Source organism: Somniosus microcephalus, unplaced genomic scaffold (assembly GCF_052327205.1).
Source record: "Somniosus microcephalus isolate GS21.2 unplaced genomic scaffold, FLI_Smic_1.0 scaffold1322, whole genome shotgun sequence".
Classification (NCBI taxonomy): domain Eukaryota; kingdom Metazoa; phylum Chordata; class Chondrichthyes; order Squaliformes; family Somniosidae; genus Somniosus; species Somniosus microcephalus.
Window position 1 is genome coordinate 212 of NW_028226509.1, and position 5032 is coordinate 5243.

The window sequence follows — 5032 nt, forward strand, 5'->3', positions numbered from 1 at the left end:
TGGGTCGGAGGGTGAATGTGTCGGAGGGTGAATGTGTCGGAGGGTGAATGTGTCGGGGGGTGAATGGGTCGGGGGGTGAATGTGTCTGGGTCGGGGGGTGAATGGGTCGGAGGGTGAATGGGTCGGGGGGTGAACGAGTCGGGGGGTGAATGTGTCGGGGGGTGAATGTGTCTGGGTCGGGGGGTGAATGTGTCGGGGGGTGAATGTGTCTGGGTCGGGAGGTGAACGGGTCGGGGGGTGAATGGGTCGGAGGGTGAATGTGTCGGGGGGTGAATGTGTCGGGGGGGGGTGGTGAACGGGTCGTACCAGTTTCAATTCAGAAGAAATTCTGCACTTTACCTTTTGGTCAAAAAGGACAGATTTTAAATGCTTGTTGAAAGATTAAGAATTAATGACAATTTCTTAAAACTGCTGATTTGTACTTTTCCATCATTTTATTTTTACAATTTGAGTAATTGTGGCCTGTTAGCGTGGTGTTTCTCTGCTGGGTGAGGGTTGTGCTGCGGACGGTGTGCAGACAGGATTGAGCTTGCGGCTCCAGTGTTCCAGATATTTTGCAGATTGTCGAGTTTTGTTGTGTGTGTTGAATCCGTGTGTTAATGGAGACACGGAAAGCAGGAGTTGATTTAACAAGTGTTTACTGAACAAAGTCTGGAGGTGAACTAAACTATACAAGACGCTATACAGGCTTATATACCCTTATATACCCGAGTGGTCACTACCGGTACTACAGTACACGGGCTTCAAAAGAACATAGTTCCTCTTAAAGGTACATACACTACAGTGTGGGCTTGGCACGGGCGGTGTGTTTGGATTTATTTCCCTGTGACTCCGCCGTCTCCAGTGTCTGACGTGTGACCCGCACTGGAACACTCTAGGCTGGGATTAATTTCCTTTCCGTCTCCTGCAGGATTGCCACGAGCGAATCCGTGTCCTCTCGCAGCAGGCAGCTGCTGTGGTCAAACAGGAGGGAGGCGACAACGATCTGATCAGCAGAATTAGGGACGACTCCTACTTCAGCCCGATCCACGGGCAGCTCCAGGCACTGCTCGACCCCAAGTCCTTCATCGGGCGCGCCCCACAGCAGGTGAGAGCAAGGCGGGGGGACAGACGGCGCGCTTGGAAACCGAGTCACTGCGGAATAACCATTCATGGCGCAGAGCAACACTGCGCGGTGCCCCTCACTGTAAGGCTGACGTGCCCCCCCCCGCCCCAGGCCGACGTGCCCCCCCCCGCCCCAGGCCGACGTGCCCCCCCCCCCGCCCCAGGCCGACGTGCCCCCCCCCGCCCCAGGCCGACGTGCCCCCCCCGCCCCAGGCCGACGTGCCCCCCGCCCCAGGCCGACGTGCCCCCCGCCCCAGGCCGACGTGCCCCCTGCCCCAGGCCGACGTGCCCCCCGCCCAGGCCGACGTGCCCCCCGCCCAGGCCGACGTGCCCTCCGCACTCTGACACTGTGACATACCCCGCGCCCCTCGCTGCGACACTCCCACTCTTTGTCGCTGTGATATTCAGCCCTTCCCTCAGTCTTGCACTACCTGTGGTGCACCCCTTACTGTAACCCCCCTGTAACGCTTGAGATGTTCGTCTGCTCCTTAGTAGGGGAGAGGCTGGTTTCTTCGACATGGATATTAATCCCATGAGAGTGTGTGTACTCACAGACTGATTATAATGTGTTAGTATTGATTTAAATTCAATTCTGCCGTGATAGGTTACCAGATTCCTGGAGCAGGAGGTTCGGCCGATCCTGATGCCATACGCAAGCATAATGGAAGTGAAGGTTGAGCTGGAGCTGTGAGAAACTCGGAACCACAGAGCGACGGAGTCCAGGACCCCCTCACCTCAGGGTCCCAGCATGTTCCAGACTCCCGCATGGAGCAGAGTGCCTGTGTGATTTGTGCTTCTGATCCAAGGAGCAGAGACTCATCTGTTTGACTGGAAACAGTTGATCATTAGCTGCCGACAGAAGGGTTTTGATAAATAAGAGGAAAATGTTAGTCGGGTCCACTGAATCCCGCAACACGTCTGTGGTTACAGACAATCGTCAGTGGCCGTGAAGCCGGGTGAGCTTCTCGCAGACCCCATGAGGCTGTAGTCCAGGTTCATGTGGAAATGTGATTGACAAAACATCCCAACATGAACAGCATTCGCCCCCCCCCCCCCCCACTCAAAATCATGGACCAGCCCGACGTATAGACCCCCCCCCCCCCAGGAACACGACCTGTTCTCGCCTGGTCCTGTGTCACACCTCGGACACCATGTCATCAAACTCTTCATTAAATTTGTTTCATTTGTGAGTTAATCCAACATCATCGTCCACGAGAGCGGGGCAGAGATTTCCACTCCAACCGGTTCGGTGCAGCTCTCGCCCTGAAAGATCGCTTGTGTTTTCAATAAAGAGCTTTTGGAATTTGATTTTCAGAATGGCTTTTCCTTTGATGTGTTTAACATTGTTCATCCAAAGAGTGTTTTCATCAACAGGGGAAGGTTCGATCACCCTGGGCAATCTTTATAGATCCAACCCCCGATCTAACCCCCCTGCCCCGATCCAACCCCCCACCCCGACACACCCATTAAACCCCCCCACCCCGACACACCCATTAAACCTCCCCTCACCCCGACACCCCCCCGCCTCCCGGTCCAACCCCCGATCTAACCCCCCCGATCTAACCCCCCCCCCACCCCCCGATCTAACCACCCCCCCCCCCGATCCAACCCCCCCCCGATCCAACCCCCCCCGATCCAACCCCCCCCGATCCAACCCCCCCCCGATCCAACCCCCCCCCGATCCAACCCCCCCCGACACACCCCCTAAACCCCCCCTGCCCCGATCCAACCCCCCTCCCCGACACCCCCCCTAAACCTCCCCTCACCCCGACACCCCCCCTCACCCCGACACCCTCCCTAAACCCCCCTCACCCCGACACCCCCCTCACCCTGACACCCTCCCTAAACCTCCCTCACCCCGACACCCCCCCTCACCCTGACACCCTCCCTAAACCTCCCTCACCCCGACACCCTCCCTAAGCCCCCCTCACCCTGACACCCCCCCTAAACCCCCCCTCACCCCGACACCCCCCCCTTTAACCCCCTCACCCCGACACCCCCCCTTTAACCCCCCCTCACCCCGACACCCTCCCTAAACCTCCCTCACACCGACACCCCCCACACCCTGAAACCCCCCTCACCCCGACACTCCCCCTAAACCCGACACACCCCCTAAACCCCCCTCACCCTGACACTCCCCCTAAACTCACCCCGACACCCCCCCTAAACCCCCCCTCACCCCGACACCCCCCTCACCCCGACACCCCCCCTCACCCCTAAACCCCCCTCACCCCGACACCCTCCCTAAACCCCCCCTCACCCCGACACCCTCCCTAAACCTCCCTCACCCCGACACCCCCCCTCACCCTGACACCCTCCCTAAACCTCCCTCACCCCGACACCCTCCCTAAACCTCCCTCACCCCGACACCCCCCCTCACCCCTAAACCCCCCTCACCCCGACACCCTCCCTAAACCCCCCCTCACCCTGACACCCTCCCTAAACCCCCCCTCACCCCGACACCCTCCCTAAACCTCCCTCACCCCGACACCCCCCCTCACCCCTAAACCCCCCTCACCCCGACACCCTCCCTAAACCTCCCTCACCCCGACACCCTCCCTAAACCCCCCCTCACCCCGACACCCCCCTAAACCCCCCTCACCCCGACACCCCCCCTAAACCCCCCCTCACCCCGACACCCTCCCTAAACCCCCCCTCACCCCGACACCCCCCCTCACCCCTAAACCCCCCTCACCCCGACACCCCCCCTAAACCCCCCCTCACCCCTAAACCCCCCTCACCCCGACACTCCCCCTAAACCCCCCCTCACCCCTAAACCCCCCTCACCCCGACACCCCCCCTAAACCCCCCCTCACCCCTAAACCCCCCTCACCCCGACACTCCCCCTAAACCCCCCCTCACCCCTAAACCCCCCTCACCCCGACACCCCCCCTAAACCCCCCCTCACCCCTAAACCCCCCCTCACCCCGACACCCCCCTAAACCCCCCCTCACCCCGACACTCCCCCTAAACCCCCCTCACCCCGACACTCCCCCTAAACCCCCCCTCACCCCGACACTCCCCCTAAACCCCCCTCACCCCGACACCCCCCCTAAACCCCCCCTCACCCCGACACTCCCCCTAAACCCCCCCTCACCCCGACACTCCCCCTAAACCCGACAAACCCCCTAAACCCCTCACACCGACACTCCCCCTAAACCCCCCTCACCCCGACACTCCCCCTAAACCCCCCTCACCCCGACACTCCCCCTAAACCCCCCTCACCCCGACACTCCCCCTAAACCCCCCTCACCCCGACACTCCCCCTAAACCCCCCCTCACCCCGACACTCCCCCTAAACCCCCGACACCCCCCCTAAACCCCCCCTCACCCCGACACTCCCCCTAAACCCCCCCTCACCCCGACACTCCCCCTAAACCCCCCCTCACCCCGACACTCCCCCTAAACCCCCCCTCACCCCGACACTCCCCCTAAACCCCCCCTCACCCCGACACTCCCCCTAAAACCCCCCTCACCCCGACACCCCCCCTAAACCCCCCCTCACCCCGACACTCCCCCTAAACCCCCCCTCACCCCGACACTCCCCCTAAACCCCCCCTCACCCCGACACTCCCCCTAAACCCCCCCTCACCCCGACACTCCCCCTAAACCCCCCCTCACCCCGACACTCCCCCTAAACCCCCCCTCACCCCGACACCCCCCCTAAACCCCCCCTCACCCCGACACTCCCCCTAAACCCCCCCTCACCCCGACACTCCCCCTAAACCCCCCCTCACCCCAACACTCCCCCTTTAACCCCCCCTCCCCCTAACACTCCCCCTAAACCCCCCTCACCCCGACACTCCCGCTAAACCCCCCTCACCCCGTCACCCCGACACTCCCCCTAAACCCCCCTCACCCCGACACTCCCCCTACACACAATTCACAATTCAAATCGCTTTATTGGCATGATAAGTTACATCTTATG

The 5032-nt window shown here is 61.4% G+C and overlaps 1 long non-coding RNA gene across 1 annotated transcript; it reads left to right on the top strand.

Moving 5' to 3' along the window:
• Window positions 1-311: 311 nt before the first annotated feature.
• On the top strand, window positions 312-2412 carry LOC147080652 (uncharacterized). The gene is made up of 2 exons (XR_015077163.1): window positions 312-1087; window positions 1709-2412. It is a non-coding gene; the product is annotated as an uncharacterized LOC147080652 (long non-coding RNA).
• The last annotated feature ends 2620 nt before the right edge of the window (window positions 2413-5032 follow it).